Source organism: Archocentrus centrarchus, chromosome 8 (assembly GCF_007364275.1).
Source record: "Archocentrus centrarchus isolate MPI-CPG fArcCen1 chromosome 8, fArcCen1, whole genome shotgun sequence".
NCBI lineage: Eukaryota > Metazoa > Chordata > Actinopteri > Cichliformes > Cichlidae > Archocentrus > Archocentrus centrarchus.
Genome location: NC_044353.1, coordinates 20,641,829 through 20,661,895, shown reverse-complemented (window position 1 = coordinate 20,661,895; position 20,067 = coordinate 20,641,829). Strand labels below are relative to the sequence as shown.

General features: G+C 39.8%; 1 protein-coding gene across 1 annotated transcript in view; it reads left to right on the top strand.

The window, feature by feature from the left end:
• LOC115784523 (ras-related protein Rab-26) overlaps positions 1–20,067 on the top strand; it is a 68,403-nt gene that overhangs the window by 32,961 nt on the left and 15,375 nt on the right. The gene's annotated exons all lie outside the window — the stretch shown is intronic.

Below are 20,067 nucleotides of genomic sequence, written 5' to 3'. Positions count from 1 at the left end.
GTGAGACAGTATGGAATGGCTGCCTGATGGTCTGAATTTTGTGATCTTTCTATGGAGCGTAGGGACTATTTGAATCTAGTTTATTAAACTGAAAAATAGTGGGTTGTTTATGAGTCACCGGGGGGTATCTTTGGCCTAATCATTAAGAACTTAGGCCAATATCTTTTTTTTTTTTTTTTTTTTTTTTTTTTTTTTTTAGCCTGTCATGTCTGGTAGATCTTGCAAGCAGAACTGTGATCTGAATGCATTGTTGTGCCAAACATATTTGCTATTTCAAGATGAGCTCTATAGGTTCTCAATAGGCTCTTCTTGTTGTTGTTTTAACCCTTTATTTTATTTATCTGAGTTATTTTTCCACATACTATGTAACAGCCAGAGCTGACAGGCTGAAGAAGAGGAAAATAAAGAGAAGAAAAAGGGAGAGAGAAAGGGAGCAAAAAAAAAAAGGGGAAAGAGCACAAGTCTATTAATCAGATACTTCATCACTTTAACATATAAAAAAAAATACTATCAATACTTGCAAAAATAAATTTGTGTGTGAAAAACAAAACTAACAAAGCATGTTACGCACACCAACAATTTTGTTGAGTTGTGATTGAGTGGGCGTTTGTGTCTGTGTCATGTTTGTGTCTGTGTCATGGAACGTACTTACCAATGAGGGCAAAACGCTGCAGCTCCACCCATCAGAAGCCAGAGGCAGGTACGGAAAGCCCCCAGAACCCCAGGCCACCAGCCGCCCACCAAGGGCCAGGAAGACCCCCGGCCACTCAGGCCAAAGACCACCGCGCACCTACCCCAGCAGACGGGAGAGGGTGGTCTCAGACGGAGCCCCCCCAGTCGAGGAGCGAGGGCTCCAGGGAACCCAAGGCGATGAGAAGCCAGCCCCCCCCCCGCGGCCAGCCCCCTGCACTGGCCGGCGGCAGGGCTCCCGGGCCCACGGCACCCAAGGACCGCCCGACCCTCCACAGAGCCCCCCCCCACGCCGAAGAAGCCAACGCAGCCCCGCACCGCACCCCCAAGGGGGGCAGGCCAGTACCCACGCCAGAACACCCAGCCCCACCCAGGAACCCCGAGGCACCCCCATCCCAGGGGGGTAGGGGGGAGGAGGCAACCAGCAAGGAGCGGCCAGGAGGCAAGGCACAAGGCCCAGACCCAGGTCCAGCCATACATACAAACACACCCAGACACCCGTGTACACATTTATACACAGATACTCATACATGCCCATACATACTTACCCACACACAGATATGCCATACATACACATTCACTCACCCACCCATACTCACGGAGACGGTGACAAATACACAAAGACACACATTCATCCATAGCTACCCACCCTCTGAAGGCGGGGCAAGTGGAAACCACCCCAGGGTCAACAGCGACCCCAGGACGCCACCAGCCCGGTCCCCAAGGAACCACCCGACCCCTACCCCGGGCGAGACGCAAGAAATCGGGGTGTAAGATGACCCATCCACCCCTCCTCCTCCCCAACTTGTAGGTCTATGTGTTAATGTTTGTGAGTGAATGAGGTGTATAGGGTGCAGTTAAAATTGAGGGGACAGTTATGCCACAAGCGCCAACTGTTGGTCGTCAGCGCTTGCCCACACTGCCCCCCCAAAACCCTCCATGTCTAAAGTGCAAATAAAATTTGGAGACAGACAGTGACGAGGATCCGAGTGGGGCCACCTCAGCGGCCCATCTCATCAACCTCTGAGTAACATGCCTGCCCCAAAGGTCCTATGTGTATCAGGGTGTAAGTGTGTATGTGTTGTGAGTTATAATGACTAAAGTGCAATTAAAACGGAGAGGCAAGTGGTGGTGCAGCTCTCCACGTGGCCTCTCCATCCTACATCTGTGAGTGATGTGTATTCTGTGTGTGTGTGTGTGTGTGTGTGTTTGTGTATCTTGATCAGTATCAGTATTCTTACAAGGTCATCTTAAAATGCTCTCTGTGGGTACCAGGAAATTATAAACATAAGAATAAGAAAGCTACAGAAAGGTCCCAAGTTAGCCCAACAAAGTGGTGTCTGTTCAGCTTGTTGGTGCAGGCTGTTAAATGTCCATGCTTCATGCACTTTGACAGCAAGAGCACTCAAAACAGATTAGATGATGAAGGATGAAACTGATAAGAATCACATGACCACCTGTTTATATGAAACCATTCATTACTGTTTTTATAATGAGATTAACTCAATGCAGAACTTGCTGTGAGCATATAGCTTTGTTTAAGCACAGTGGTTGGGCACAGCCTGTCTCATATACCACAGGTTACAACTCAAATTACAGTCTTGTCTTTTTCTGCCCAGTTAAATTTTCATTGGTTCAGATACTGTAGGTAAAAGAAAGTTCAGTACAAAACTGAGAGGAATTTCACAGATCTTATTTTCTGCCGTATATTAATTATGATGTTTTTATTTACAAAGGAGCAAGTTGTTTTGTAATAGGTTTACTCCTTAAATTGCTAACTTATGGTTCAGTCACACTTGAGTAAAAATAGGACAGCAACCTTCTTGCAACCAAGAAAAATCTGTGATTACCGAGTGATGGATGAATGAATGAATTTGTTTGCATTTGGCAACCAATTGCAAGAAGTTATAGCAACTGCAACTGCAATCAGTCCGAGTCAGTCTTCACTAATGAGTGCAACTCGCTTGGACCCAACTGGTTATGTTCCAATATAAAAGCAAGGTTGCAGGGTGTCATGTCATTTTGCAATTAAATTGCTGTCCTGCAGCAATTTGTTTCAGATCTAGGAGGTTCTAGCTAGAGTTAATGTGAATTTTTGTTTAATGTAAATTTCTGTGTATGTAGGCAGCAACAGATTGCCTTTTTCAACTATTCATCACAGTAAGCAAACTGATGGACTGACAGCAGACTGACTTGTCTTAATGTAATTTTATCATTTTTTTCTTGACACACATAAGTCACCAGAGACAGCAACTGACTGCAAGTGTTTACAGACCTGGTGCCCGTCTTCAAAGCAACCATTTCGAAGGCAACATGATTGCAAGTTCATTGCATACGGTCACAATAACTGTGGTAATACCGTGGTCTCCAACCACTGTAGCATTAGTTGTTCAGATTTTCTGCTCTAAATTTTGTGTCCATAAAAAATAAATAAATAAAAAAATAAAAAAAAGCCAAAAATACAAAAACAAGCAAAACTCTTGGAGTTAGAAAAGACAAAGGAATTGCCAGCAGCACAGCAGGGGAGGACTAAAAAGATACACTTAGTCTATAAAGAAATCAATTTGTTCCACTACTTAGATGGGAAAAATGTTTTCATTGATTTTAGGAGCACAGGCTGAAAAAATACCACTCTTTCCTTTTCTAAATATAAATCATTTCACAATTTTGAACAAGTAAATGTCAAATAACGATCAGGTAGAGCTGCAAAATGGCAGCTTTTATAGAAGCATCTATTTCACCCATTATCCTCCTTAATAATAACTGCTGTCAAAAGGGATAGAGCTGTGCCAGCTGGTGTCAGTTTATGATCACAGGAGTTGTTCCCCCCTATGTAATAAGTATAACCTGCAATACAAAGGGAGGCAATTTGCAATTGCTTTAATTTACAGTGGCCCAAAAAAAAGGAGGAAAGAATCCCTTTATTGGTGCACCAAAGGGCTTGTTAAGACAAGAAGAGCCTGTTTGTTACCAGCCTGTGTCAGAGAAGTGTGATGTGCCTATCTGCCCTGTGAGATCATTGAAGCAAGAAAGATGCTTCTCAAATCCAGATTTGAACAACAGCTAAAGGAGAGAGAGAGCAAGAGAGAGGGAGGGAAGGGAGGAGGAAGAGAGGAAGGGTGTTTGTGTGAGTAGAGAATGCAGAAAGGACTGATATGTTGGGCGAGCAGTAACACAGGGGAGTACGAGTAGCAAACTGTCAGCCATTTGACACAAAATCTAGCCAGAGCAAGCCTTTGGCCCTTGTCTTCATGGTTCAGCACACAGAGCTTCAGGCAATTTTTTTTTTAATATAGAAGTCTTTTATTTCCCCAAATCTCCAGCTTAACATACTCTGACACTGATGCATACTGCTTTATTCCTCTGCATCATTCGGTGTGTTAAAATAGATTTTTTACAACATATCTACTGTATATGCCATATAGTAACACTATTAATTAATAAAAACTGGACAGCCAATCAATCAATGAAAATATGCTCTTTATACAATCAACTGTACCCCATGGACGCATCTAATGATTATGTTCACTACCACTTGATTAAATAGAAGCATACTCAGTAGAGCGCATAACTCGCCCACCTCAAAGTGTTGTCATACTCCATTAAAAATTGCTACATCGCAAAGACAAGAAATTAATTTTATTAGCCTTTAAAAACTGTAAAATATAATTTTTATATTTTTATTTAAAAAATGAGATCCACATGAACAGATAATTTGATATATAGTCTGATATAGTTTATTCAGTTTATGTACTCTAATAGCATCCTCGTAAAAAAAACTAAATGAGAAAAAGAAAAACAAACATTTGCAGGGATATGAATTGTATAAGGGTGAGTAATTTTTGTATAGGGTTTGTAGTTCACTTTGCTTTATTTTAAGTATTTAAATTTAAAATGTGAAAAGACAATGAATTATCCACAGTTGTTTATACCTGAGTACCAAATTTTATTCCGATAGATGAAAAATTCATTGAGATATCCTTCGCATAATTTAAAAATTCATAAGATAGGATTTTTTTTTTTTTGAAAATTTGCATTTTTGGGTGACCTTGACTTTTGACCTCTGACTGGATCACCAGGGAAAAATAATCAATTGTTCCTTGTACTACTCCCAACAGCTCCAGAAACTCCAACTTTTATCAAAATCTGTTCATAATTTTCTGAGTTATCCTGCTAACAAACAGACAAACGCTACCCAAAACAGAACCTCTCCACCTGTCGGTGGGCGAGGTAATAATACCTGTAAATCTACTAGATATAATGGCACAAATATCTTATCACATTGGCTTTAAAATTTCTTGAACCCAATGTGAGGCCTTCTTCCATCGCTCCCAAATCCAAATTTATTCATTTAACAAAGATAAAAGACATAGACAACCCTCAAATTTGAGAATCTGGCACCAATGAACTCTACAATCTTCCTTTCTTTAAAGAATCTAATATGATGGTGATAGATGTTTAACGTACAGTAAAAATAAGCTCTTGGGAGGCAAGTTGAATTGTACTGTACCATGAACTTGCACTTTTCATTGCAGAAGTGTTCTGTACTTTGAAAGATTGTGCACAAATTGCTCAATGAAACAAGTATGCACAACTAAATCCCTGTGGGCAAAAAATACAGATAAAAGTAAATAAACTCTGAGAACTTGTGTAAATTAAGTTAAATGCAGTTTATTTTAATAAATTAAGTCAGAGGACTGTTTGTGTAGACTGAATGTGGAAAAAGTAAGACATAATGTATTTATTTTTTTAAGGCATCTCAAACATGTTATCATTTATTTTGTAAATCGACAATTCACTATATATGATTATTTTTTCTTTATTTTTTCTCTGTTTAGGTTATGATTTTTATGATTATTAGGTTATTGTTTACTGCTGTGGCCCACTTTGTTCAACTTAAATGGTATGTTGCCTGTGAATAAAAATTAATTTGACATCCCTAGCTTGGTTACATTGTAAACATTTTCTTTAGACTACAAGCCTCTTTAAAGGAACAGTGTGGAAAATCTCACCACTAGATGTCAGCGTCAAGATGTTGATTGAGATTGAACAGAAAGCAGGAGACTTCAGTGTCGCTTTTAAAATCCTTCTCTCTCTGCAACTCCTTCCATCTGGGAAAGGCGACCGTGCCGATATTTACTCAAGCTTTATCCCAGCACGGGTCGTGTTGTCTCTTTCCTTCCCATTGTTCTTCAGTGAAGAGGACCCCTTCTTAGATGATGAGACATAGGTATGAGCCTTCATATCTTGAGCCTATACAGTAGGTGCAGGCACAAATTAAAATTTGCCTCCATGGCACACAAACACCTACAAGTTCTCTTCTCCTCCACCTACGTATGTTGCCACATACTTAAAATGCAGTTAAGCGGTACAGTGATGTCCGTCTTGGCCACTGTAATCAAGATATAAGGGCAGGATGGTGGCTTCTACAAACCAATACCCTCTATGTATTTCAATGGATTAATTCCAAGTTTATAAGAATCAGTTACTGTAAGATATAATTGCACATTATTCAATGTGCAATAAAAAAAATAAAACAATTAAATGTGGATTGTTAAACATTAGGTCTCTCTCTTCCAAGTCCCTATTAGTAAATGATTTAATAATTGATCAACGTATTGATTTATTCTGCCTTACAGAAACCTGGTTACAGCAGGATGAATATGTTAGTTTAAATGAATCAACACCCCCGAGTCACAGTAACTGTCAGAATGCTCGAAGCACAGGTCGAGGAGGAGGATTAGCTGCAATCTTCAATTCCAGCTTATTAATTAATCAAAGACCCAGACAAAGTTTTTATTCTTTTGAAAGCCTGACTCTTAGTCTTGTCCATCCTAATTGGGAAAATCAAAAACATGTTTTATTTGTTATTATCTATCGTCCACCTGGTCCTTACTCAGAGTTTCTGTCTGATTTCTCAGACTTTTTATCTGATTTAGTGCTCAGTTCAGATAAAATAATTATAGTGGGTGATTTTAACATCCATGTAGATGCTGAGAATGACAGCCTCAACACTGCATTTAATCTATTGTTAGATTCAATTGGCTTCTCTCAAAATGTAAAGGAGCCCACCCACCACTTTAATCATACTCTGGATCTTGTCCTAACATATGGCATAGAAACTGAAGACTTAACAGTATTCCCTGAAAGCCCCCTCCTGTCTGATCATTTCTTAGTAACATTTACATTTACTTTAATGGATTACACAGCAGTGGGGAATACGTTTTATTACAGTAGAAGTCTTTCTGAAAGTGCTGTAACTAAGTTTAAGGATCTAATTCCTTCATTGTTATGCTCTTCAGTGCCATGTGCCAACACAGTGCAGAGCAGCTACCTAAACTCTGCTCCCAGTGAGGTCGATTATCTCGTCAATAGTTTTACATCCTCACTGCGTATAACTTTGGATACTGTGGCTCCTCTGAAAAGGAAAGCTTCAAATCAGAAGTGCCTGACTCCGTGGTATAATTCACAAACGCACAGCTTAAAGCAGATAACCCGAAAGCTGGAGAGGGAATGGCGTCTCACTAAATTAGAAGATGCTCATTTAGCCTGGAAAAAGAGTTTGTTGCTCTATAAAAAAGCCCTCCGTAAAGCTAGGACATCTTACTATTCATCATTAATTGAAGAAAATAAGAACAACCCCAGGTTTCTTTTCAGCACTGTAGCCAGGCTGACAAAGAGTCAGAGCTCTGTAGAGCCGAGTATTCCTTTCACGTTAACTAGTAGTGACTTCATGGATTTCTTTACAAATAAAATTTTAGACATTAGAGAAAAAATTATTCATAACCATCTCAAAGATTATTCTTCATGTTCGGCTGCTTTCAGCACTGCTGGTATTTGTTTAGACTCTTTCGCTCCAGTTGATCTTTCAGAGTTAACTTCAATAGTTACTTCCTCCAAACCAGCAACATGTTTGTTAGATCCCATTCCTACTAGACTGTTCAAAGAAGTCTTTCCAATTATTGATGCTTCAATCTTAAAAATGATCAATCAGTCTTTATTAGTTGGCTATGTACCACAGACCTTCAAGGTGGCTGTAATTAAACCTCTGCTTAAAAAGCCATCACTTGACCCAGCTGTCTTAGCTAATTATAGGCCAATCTCCAACCTTCCTTTTCTCTCAAAGATTCTTGAAAGAGTAGTTGTAAAACAGCTAACTGATCATCTGCAGAGGAACGGTTTATTTGAAGAGTTTCAGTCAGGTTTCAGAATTCATCACAGTACAGAAACAGCATTAGTGAAGGTTACAAATGATCTTCTTAGAGCCTCTGACAGTGGACTCATCTCTGTTCTTGTCCTGTTGGACCTCAGTGCAGCTTTTGATACTGTTGACCATAACATTTTATTACAGAGATTAGAGCTTGCTATAGGTATTAAAGGTACTGCACTGCAGTGGTTTGAATCATATTTATCTCATAGACTCCAATTTGTTCATGTAAATGGGGAGTCTTCTTCACACACTAAGGTTAATTATGGAGTTCCACAGGGTTCTGTGCTAGGACCAATTCTATTTACATTATACATGCTTCCCTTAGGCAGTATTATTAGGTGCCGTTTACACGAGACCGTTTTCATTTTGAAACGGTGTCGTTTTGATGCGTTTCGGCCTTGCGTTTACACGACAACGGTGTCGTTTTGATGCGTTTCGCCCTTCTGTTTACACGACAACAGAGTGAAAACGATGTGTTTCAGAAACGGGGTCCAGAGTGGAGCGTTTCAGAAACGCACCGGCTTGCGTTTTCGTGTAAACACTTGAAACCGGGGTGATTTGAAAACGCTCGACTCGCACATGCGCACTATGGTTGCGACGGCCAGTTTTTCGCGCACGCGCAAACTGATAAACAGTACTCACGGATTCACGAGTGCTTCTTATGCTTTTCCTGTGTTTTTACCATTTTGTAATTCAGCGTTGTGTGCAGCAGCGATCCAACCTCATCATCGGTCCACACAAAACCTCTCACATTGGCCGTTTTGTAAGTAATGAACAATTTGCCGCACTACCTACTGTGTCACTCCACGCATGCGCGTCTTGCGTAAACAAACTGCAAAGAGAAAACCAACGCCAGCTTGTGGCCTGGCATGGGAACTACATCGTTTTCATCGTTTCACATGTCCTCGTGTAAACGCGGATCGTTTCTGAAACGCCATCGTGTAAACGAAAGGCTGAAACACATCAAAACGACACCGTTTCCAGTGAAAACGGCTTCGTGTAAACGGCACCTAAGAAAGCACTGCATCAATTTTCATTGTTATGCAGATGATACTCAGCTTTACCTATCAATGAAGCCAGATGACACACATCAATTAGTTAAACTGCAGGAATGTCTTAAAGACATTAAGGCCTGGATGACCTCTAATTTCCTGCTTCTAAATTCAGATAAAACTGAAATTCTTGTTCTCGGCCCCACAAATCTTAGAAACATGGTGTCAAAGCAGATACTTATTCTGGATGGCATTACTTTGGCCTCCAGTAACACTGTGAGAAATCTTGGAGTCATTTTTGACCAGGATATGTCCTTCAATGCACATATTAAACAAATATGTAGGACCGCTTTTTTGCATTTGCGCAATATTTCTAAAATTAGAAACATCCTTTCTCAGAGTGATGCTGAAAAGCTCATTCATGCATTTATTACTTCTAGGCTGGACTATTGTAATTCATTATTATCAGGCTGTCCTAAAAGCTCCCTGAAAAGCCTTCAGCTGATCCAAAATGCTGCAGCTAGAGTACTGACAGGGACTAGAAAGAGAGAGCATATTTCTCCCATATTGGCTTCTCTTCATTGGCTCCCTGTTAAATCTAGAATAGAATTTAAAATTCTTCTCCTCACATACAAGGTCTTGAATAATCAGGCACCATCTTATCTCAAAGACCTCATAGTACCATATCACCCCAACAGAGCACTTCGCTCTCAGACTGCTGGCTTACTTGTGGTTCCTTGGATACTTAAGAGTAGAATGGGAGGCAGAGCCTTCAGCTTTCAGGCGCCTCTTCTGTGGAACCAGCTTCCAGCTTGGATTCGGGAGACAGACACCCTCTCTATTTTTAAGAATAGGCTTAAAACTTTCCTTTATGATAAAGCTTATAGTTAGGGCTGGATCAGGTGACCCTGAACCATCCCTTAGTTATGCTGCTATAGGCCTAGTCTGCTGGGGGGTTCACATAATGCACTGTTTCTCATTCACCTTATTTACTTTGTTTATACTCCACTCTGCATTTAATCATTAATTGATATTAATCTCTGGCTCTCTTCCACAGCATGTCTTTCTCTCCCCTCAGCCCAACCGGTCGCGGCAGATGACTGCCCCTCCCTGAGCCTGGTTCTGCTGGAGGTTTCTTCCTGTTAAAAGGGAGTTTTTCCTTTCCACTGTTGCCAAGTGCTTGCTCATAGGGGGTCGTTTTTGACTGTTGGGTTTTCTCTGTATTATTGTAGGGTCTTTACCCACAATACAAAGCGCCTTGAGGCGACAGTTTGTTGTGATTTGGCGCTATATAAATAAAATTGAATTGAATTGAATTGAATTGAATGTATATCTATAAATACAATATTCTGATTTTCCATTAAATAACCTCAAAAACAGCTGACTGTACTTTCAAAATGTTTAAATTTAACTCAGCAATTTTCCAGCTGAACAAATGGAGCAATTCGCATTATGGTCTTCCAAAAATCAAGAACTCCACCACTGTATTCTCTGAGTCTCCCACTTGTGTTCCCTCTTAGCTAATTAAGAGTCCTTAAGACTATCTCTACTTGTTAGGAGTATAAATGTAGGCGTAAATAGTATGATAGGTGAAGTTCATTTAACAGCTTGAGTTTGTTTATTTTTGGTTGTCTTGTATGATGATTCACAGCTTAGTGGAGTTTCACTCCCGAGACTATAGAAGTTTATTTGATACAGTTATAGTCTCCTACTGATACATTTACACTAATCTTCGGCAGCACAGATTGACAAGTCATTCCCCGCCTTTCTCAGCCTTCTCCCTCCTCCTTTCATATCCTTCCACCACTCTCACACTCAGTCAGTGTCTATTACAGGCAGGAGATATGTTGGCGGTAAGCTGCAGATGCCTGCTGGCATACTGCTGCCTAATGAGCACTAACTCATGTTAATGAACACTAATGGTGATGAATGCCGCTCTGAAGGAGAAGCAGAAATGAGAGAGGCAAATAGTTCTCCCTTTCTTGTGCCCTCAGACCCGTTCCTCTCTACAGCGTTTTTGAGGACACAATTATAGCAAAGCATTAACATCATTCATGCTGTCCATCATGTCAGGGAGGAAGAGATCTTGTAAGGCAGTAGAGGCTCAGTCCAATGTTACATTTGAAATATCCAGCCACTTTCATTTGGATAGTGCAATTGTATTTTAAGTGGTCTGAAGACAAAGCCATATTCATTCACAGATGAGTGTAACTTTTTTTTTCTTGGATGTGTGCTGCATCTTAAACATCTGGCTGTTTCAGAGTTACTCAGGTGTTTCATGCTGTCCTGGCAAGCACTATCAATCAATTCTTTGTTTATATAATACACAATGGCAAGTAGTGTGTGCCTTTATTTTTGCAGAATTACACAACCCATTTAATAAGATGATGAATGCCTTTTTGTCAGATGTGGTGCTTCGGGGAGACTATAAAAGTCTATTTAGACCTCTGCTGCAAATTATTTGTCTGTGCTTCTGTTTTAAATAGTGCCCTGGCCCCTGTGGTGCCATCACTTATGAGTAAGATCATTTGGTGTGCATGGGAATTAGAGAGAGTGTCCAATCAAAGCAATTAACTCCTATCTGTCCAACCTGAAACACAGCTTGTAGCAGTGACAGCTAACTGGTCTGGTGATAAGAGGTTTCCTGTCAGCATTTAATATCTGGGGCTCAAAAAAAAGTCAGTCTAAAAATAGATGTTAGCATTGTTAGACCACTATTACAGCATGAGGTCAGGGTAAATTGCTAAACAAAGTACTGTCAGTATGGGGAGTGTTTGCATTTTTTTCCCCAGCTCTACATTTTTATCCTGTGACTCCTCTAAATTGGCGTTGCATGATTCACAGTTAAAAAATAATAATTCTTATGAACGCCACTCATGCAGCCTCTCTGTTAATCATCTGTCCTAAGCAAAGATACTTTAACTTCTGTCTCCTAAAAGCTCACCTTCTAATTTGCTGCAACAGAACCTGCTGTTTGTGAGCACCACGGAGGTTCTGTAAAGTAATTGTAAATCTTCTAAAAAATATATTTTTTCCTACATAAAACAAAATTCATACTTTCATTTACTCACTGCAATCACGCCAATACCGTTTCCACCTGAAGGATGGATCTGCCAGTGAAATACTTACACACCTGCTTAGATACACGGGATACATAAAGTGCAGCTGTTAGGTAAACTAACATAGCCTCATTAGTCTTCTGTTACAGTTACCACTTTTACCAATTACAGTAAGTTATATATGTAAATAGAGCCCTCTGTGACATAGATATAGCACCAATTCACAACAGTAGCTGTCTGAAGGCGCTTTATATAGTAAGGTAAAGACCCTACAATATTAGAAAGAAGCCCCAACAATCACATGGCCCCTTTAAGCAAGCACTTGATGACAGTGGGAAGAAAAAAAACTCCCTTTTAACAGGAAGAAACCTCCAGCAGAACCAGGCTCAGGGAGGGGCAGCTATCTGACGCGAACTGTTGGGGGTGAGGGGAAAGAAAAGGGAGCAAAGAAAGGAAAACTATAGTACAGAAAGCCAGAGTTTAATAATTGCTAATGATCAAATACTGTCTTTTCACACAGAGAGTGAAAAGACATCAATGAAAAAGAAATGCTCAGTGCATTATGGGAAATAACCAAGTAACATTGCAGCATAACTGAGGGAGGGTTGAGGGACACCTGATCCAGCCCTAACTGAATTAGTTTTTTTAGCATGACTCTGAGAAGGGATGTTTTTTCATTTCAGAGATTTTTTACAAATAAATGAAGGCAGTTACAAATTTGCTTAATGAGCACTGAAGGACATATCCTGATCAAAAATGACTCCATGATTTGTCACAGTGTTGCTGGAGGACAATGTTTTGCCATCCAGAGTAAGTATCTAGTTAGATACCATATTTCTACAGTTTTTAGTATCTTTAGATGTTAGTGTCATGGCCGGGGAGGAAACGGGCGAGGAAGGACAAACACGTAGGACTCCAGAGATGGGTATAACTAAAGGAATTTATTGGGACCGGACAAAAAGAAATACAAAACCTTTTGGGAGGAAGACGAAGGGAGCACAGGAAACACTGGAACACGGGGACACGTAGGGACACAACATCAATGATGCGACAAAGAACACATGGAAACTGAGGGCTTAAATAAACAATGGGTAATCAGGGGAAGAGGAAACAGTAGGGCACAGCAGGTGAGGCAAATGAAACTAATAACACAGAGGAAGCCAACTAAACGCAAAGCACAGGGAAAATCACACTGGCAAAATAAAACAGGAAGTGATAAACCAAGGAACACGCAGACGAGTCACAACACGGGGAACAAGACAAACATACTGGGAGGAGAAGCTCAGGAAATAAACTAAACACAAAACGCTGGGCAAACGGCCCAGGACGTGACAGTTAGATGTTAGATTCAACTCATTGTCATTGTGCACACAAGGCACACAACGAAAGAGATCTGCGGTCATGCAGCCAGAGACCAGCATTACCTTTACTACTTTGTGTCGCTTCTCATTTTTTTCTGAGATGGAGCAACCACTACACTACACTCCCTTCTCTTCCCTTTCGTGCATTTGCTTGGCAAGCAAAAGGTTGCTCGTTCGATTCCAACCAGAGACACAATTCTCCTCGGGGTTGCATCAGGAAGGTCATCTGGTGTAAATCTAAGCCAAATCAAACACACGGACCTACCCACTGTGGCGACACCTTGTGACAAAGTCGAGCCAAAAGTAGCTTTTGAGTTGGGCTCAGAGGTGGATGAACTGGTAACAGAGTGAGCAGGTAATAACAACTAACATGTGCTGCCATTTATTTCATAGGGCTTCTAAATTTGTTGATGTGTGCAATCATTCAGTTTTGAACCTCTTCTAATGCTACATTTTTCCTTCAAACTTAAAATATAAATCCCACAGTTTTCGATAACATGATAACATCCGATAACATCCGATAACATTAGAATTGATCAGCCCTCAGGCAGTGATCAAAACTAATCTGTCTCAAAAGGCACACAGTCTCTATTGGTATATTGACTATGCAGATCGGTAGCTCAAGCCTGGATTGAAATGCATTCTCTGCAAATCAAATATAATATTTCTCATTGAACAGTCTGGCTTCAGTGTTGATCATTGAAAGATTTATTACCATCTAACTGCATTTACACGGCGGATGTCCAAATGCTTAATCATGTTTACATGTCTGCGTAGTAGAATCGCAATGGAAGCAATGAGGGGGATTAAACCTTCATCTGTCTGTCTTCATTCATCTCTTTCTGTCTGTCCCCAGGGCATGGACTGGCTTCAAATGAAATGGCCGCCTGCCTACCACATTGCTGTTAGCTAAATGTCATGGCACCGCCGCACCAGATGGTGATGACGGAAACTGTCATTAAATAATGCAGTGATATGAAGTCAAATACCACTCATTTTACCCTCTGTGCAGACTTTTGGCATTTTTGAAATGACTTCTTTCAGATTTGCAAGTGTTTTATGTCATTGTGTTTTTATATCGTTCTGATTATTCTGCACAATTGGTTTCTCTACAAGTTGGTTACCTTGTCACTCAGACATCACCTTTAAATTGGTGTCCTGCATGGAACATTATTAGTATGTCAGCTCCATTGCTTCTGCAGATTACTGTAGTCATATATGCAGCCAGTGAAGCGTGGCTCTGCAGACGGGGGGGGGGGGGGGTGTACCATTGTTCAGGCAGCTGCTTCCTGTGGACATTTCCATTTACTTTGATGTCAGCCACAAAGTGACAAAACAAATGGGGGCACTTACAGCATGTGTGCACAAACAATGCAAGATGAATGAAGACTCAAGATTTAAGTGGCTTGCTTTTTGTTGTTGTCGAATCAATTCAAGAAGACGTAAGATGACCAAAACCCCAGCGGATGAATTTTTGTTACAGGTGTCCTGTTAAAATGGCTTCAAAATGGGTGAATCTGTTGAGCTCAGGTAAGAAGGATGGCCTTTTTTCTCTCCCTCGTCTCACTGCTTTTTGTTATATAATACAGCATATCTGCTCACTCACCAGAAAGTGACTTTTATGTTCCTGTGAGTTTATTGAAACTCTGCAGAAAGAAGCTCTTTACCTGTGAGGGGGCTGACAGGTCAAAGGTCAAAGCCGTTCATACATTTGCAGAAGTGAAATATGATTTGCTAACTGTCTCTGTCTCTCCTTTTACTGCCTCGAAAAGCATCACAACCCATATAGAATTAAAAGTCAAGAAAACAGCCCAGTCATAAATGAAAGTGCTTGAGTCTCCTTTCTGTTATATCAAAGACTGTACAAGATGTACAGATTCGTGTTGGCTATATTGGTCACACTTTCCTAAAATATGTTATTAATCAAATCTAAGTTTGTCTGAAAAGAGAGATAATTTATTTATGATGTGACTCTAAAGATTTTTTGGTTAAGAAAGAGACTCAACTTTGCATCAAAAGAAGCAACCGAAGTTGATATATTGATTAAATATATATATATATATATATATATATATATATATATATATATATATATATATATATATATATATATATATACTGTATGTGAAGAGTTGCTTCAGGGAAAAAAAAAAAACTTTTCTATAATCTCCTGCTATTTTAATGCACTGAAGGCATATTCATGTTTGATGTGCAGTGATTACATGCGGGACGCAAAGCAGTGGCGCAGGGTCTGTGCAGCTTTTCACACACACAGTGTGCGTTCTTTCTTTCTTACTTTCTTGCCCTCCTTTGTCTGCTTCTTCATGTTCTCTGCCTGCATTGTAGTGAAGAAGAAATGTGCGCAAAAATTTCATTTGCCCTTTCTTCCATTGCATATAGGCTTATACAAGCCTAGAATTTGTCAATTTTTTGCAAATGTTTTACTCCATTTATTTAGAACTGGCTATTTTTTTTCACAGATCATGCTGCAGCAACATATGGCTGCATTTAGATGAATCATGGTGCATTTATGTCACTCAGAAATGCATACTAAGAATATTAAAGATCCCAGACAAAGGGTTCGGAAAAATTGCGGGCATGGTTTTTCATTGTGTTCTGTGTGAAATATGTTTGCCCAAGGTGAGTCATGCAATTACTTTGTACATTGTTTCTCTGTTTCTGTATCATTTTATCTTCAGTTACAGTAATGTCATTTTCTGTCACACTGTCTCTTTTGTCTTTTGGAGTGTTAGATCGCTACCTGGCATGAACAAAGGCAGAGGTGTCATTGTGTTTGCTGTGGTTACTCTGGCTTTTTATCACATTGCTGCTGCCCTTTCATGATCCAGACAGAAGGACTCACATTTTTTGTTTAAAATAGATTTCAATTATTTATATAAGCAGAAAGAGTTTTCACACACACACACTCACACACACACAAACCCATACATGAATTTGTGATGATGTGAATTTGGAACAACACTGTTAAGTCACTCTTAGCACAAAAACAAACAGCAATCAAAATGAAATTATTAGCACTCCACAGGCTGATTATCCAGTGTGATTACAACATTGTTTCTGGAACAGCTTGTTGCTGTGCAATAAATGAAATTAAATAGACTACTCCCTTAGAAAATGAAATCCAAATTATTCAAATTTACGCACTAACATGGATGACCTGAAAGTTGAAAACTCGATGGCAGATGTACAAAAGAATCCCTCTCAAAGGCTTTATAGAACCAGAGCAATTAAGTAAATTACAGTGTGGTACATGTTTGGTGCCTACCACCTACAATATGTGTTTGCACAACACAGCTTGTTATTAGAATGCTCTCATTGTCTCGTGTGTTAATTAGCCTGCAGCATGCCAAGACAGCAGGACCGAATCAAAGATGATGTTCTGTCTTTAACAGCAGAAGTAGCAGTATCTCAGCAGAGGTCAGATTCCTCCCACACTGGTTGACCCCATATTAATGTCTCAAAGTCAGCTAAATTCATATGTGGCTTGAGGTGTTTTCTGAGCTTTTCTGCACTTCTAATACTTTGTTTTATCCTTTCCTATCACATTAACTTAAATAAAATTTGTCTAGAGACAGTTTTTTCTCTTTCTATTAAGAACAGAGCTCATTTTGGGCCAAAGGTCACTTAATAATTTTTTAAAACAAAGAATTCTGCTCACAAACACTGACAAGGAAAAAGCCTGATGGCACCACGGAGCATCCTCTGACACCTATTACGTGTTTCTGAGCCTGGTTCTGTTAAGAGAGTTTTTCCTTCCCACGGTCTCAAAGTGCTTGGTTGTTGGTGTTTTTGCCAGAATAATGTAGGGTCTTTACCATAAAGTGCCTTGAAGCAACTTTTCTTCTGACTTTGTGCATATAAATGAACCTGAGTTGGGTTTAATAGAATAGAATTGAATAGAACTGGGGAATTACTGCAGATCTAATTCCTGTCATGAGGTAATATCAGTTCATTATAATGAAAATCTAGAAAAGTGGCACATTTGCAGATTGATGACTTCTGTTCTTTTTCCATTGCAGCTTTGAGAACTTTAATCCCTTTTGCTGTGAGTCAGTATTTTACTGGCACTTATCATTTTAAACACTCTATTTCTTTCTCTTCAGAACATACTGAAAACCTTAAATTACTTTCATATTCATTATTCATGTATGCATAATTAGAAAAAACATGGATACAAGATTGGTGCCGTAGTGTGCACTGGCAGGGTTTATGAACTGATTTAAATTGCTCCTCCAATAACTCCATTTTCATAACCGCTTGTGCAATTCAGGGTGCTGAGGAGACTGGAGCCTACCTCAGTTGTCATAGGGAGAGAGGCAGGGTACAACATGGATAGGTCACCAGTCTCTTGCAGGGCCAATACAGAGACAGAAAACCATTCACACTCACATACACACCTATGGCCAATTTAGAATCACCAGTTTAACTAACAAGCTGTGAGACTGTGAGGAAACCTGAGAGACAGGAAACCGTGCTAACTACTGCACCACTTTGATTTGATCATATGTATCTTAATACAGTAAAACATGATTATCTTTAACTTTTGCGCTTCACACACAAAAAACAAAAACAAAAACAAAAATGCTGCTGAATCACTGACAACTGGTACTATGTCTATATATGAAATCAAATTATTACATCACAATAGAAGGTTTCACTTTCTTTTATAATACAGAAACACCCAGTAGCAAAATAAAACTCGTAACTGCTTAGCTGAGTTAAAGCCAGCATTTTCAAATTATAGCTTAGCATCCTACTGAACTGAAAAACTGACTTTTCATTATAGATGTGGCTGGTTGATTAACACTCCGGTAACTTGGGGGAAAGAGTCACGTACATTCACTGGCCATTTGTTCTTCTGCTTCTTAATTCAAATTTCTCAATTTAAAACTGAAATCATATGGTAGCAAATGAGTGCATTTAAGCATGTAGACAAGGTCAAGACGACCCACTGAAGCTCAAACTGTGCATCAGGACGGGGATGAAAAGTGATTTGGGTGACTTTGAACGGCTTGGATGTTGGTGCCAGATGAACTGCTGGGATCTACTGGGGTTTTCCCACACAACCATTTCTAAGATTTACAGTGAATGGTCTGAAAAAGAGAAAATATACAGAAAGCTGCAGAGGTCAGATGCTAGAGGTCAGAGTAGAATGGCCAGACTGCTCTGAATTGAAAGGAAGGCAGCAGCAACTCAAATAACCTTGTGTTGTTAAAGTGCTTATTCGATCAAGGTATGCAGAAGAGCATCTCTAACTGCATAACATGGCAAAGTTTGAAGTAAATGGTATATTTTTTTTTTCTTCAATGATTCAGGTTGCTGGTGGTGGTTACCTGAGTATTGTTGCTGACCATATCTATCCCTTTATGACCACAGTGTACCATCTTCTGATGGCTGCTTCTAGCAGGATAGTGCATCATGTCACAAAACTCAAATCATCTTGGGCTTCGTGAACATGACGATAAGTTCACTGTACTCAAATGGCCTTAATCCAAAAACCTTTGGAATGTGGTGGAGCGGGACATTGACATCACGAATGTGCAGCCAACAAATCCGCAGAGACCATTTGATGCTTTCATGTCAGTATGAACCAACATCTCTGAGAAATGTTTCCAGCACCTTGTTGAAGCTGTGCTACAAAGAATTAAGACTGCTCTGAAGGTAAAAACGGGTTCAACCTGGCACTAGCGAGGTGTGCCTAATAAAGTGGCCAGTGAGTGTGTGTTTGAATGTTGGCTGTGCTTGTATTTTGAGATCTTGCCAAGAAGTGAAATGTTTTTACTAGATGCATTGTTTTTGTTTTTGTTCTAGGGCAACAGGCCTTCATTTGCTGAGAGTTGATCCTGTTTCATTCTGTGCTCAGTAATCAGTTTTAATTTTGTATTTTTGCCTTTGTGCTTAGAGGGCCAAGCTGAGTCCCATAAATGTTTTTTTTAAAGAAGAGATTCAATAAGTGGAAAAGCAAGGTAAGGTAAAAATGTTGACATGCTTTCCTAAATTCACTTTCAATCTATCATATACAAGTGGTTAGAAGTCTTAAACATGAATTACAGGAGATAATGCCACTGCCCAATTTCCCTGTTAAATCACAGTAAAATATTTGCCAGCATGAAACGTGACTCTTTGGTGTACCTTGTGTAAAATATTAAAGTACTGTGCTGTACAGAGTATAATTATTAAGAAACATGTTATCATCTGTTTGGCAGCCATTATACCGTTATGTTAGTGTTCCTGCTGTGTTCTCCAATTACAGTGTATTGCTGGTTGCTGTATACTAATTGAACCTAAACACTGGCAGTTTAATCAGTCTTTGCACTTATCAGCCACACCTCCTCAGATGATGTGAATATTTAACCCCTATTAGACACAATTTCAGCAGCAGTTTGGGACAATGTATGCAAACTGAAAACACACAAAGGTTAAGGTCAGCAAATATGTTTCTCATCTCCAGCGCAAGAACAACTTGGAGGAGCGCATCAGTCTTACTCATGCTCATATCCACTATGACTGCAGCTTTTCAAAGCACATCAGTCATCTTGACATGTCTCACACCCATGTTTGCTGGCAGATGCACACGTCAGCTGCTCTTTTATAAACATGAAAGCCTTTCTCTTCCCTGTCAGGCTACAAACGTCAACTTACAAGCCTGTCATTTTCAGTGTCCTTTTTTTTTTTTCTTCCTTTTTTTTATTGTCAAGTTTTATAGCACAGCAGTTGTTTGCTAAGCTTTCTTT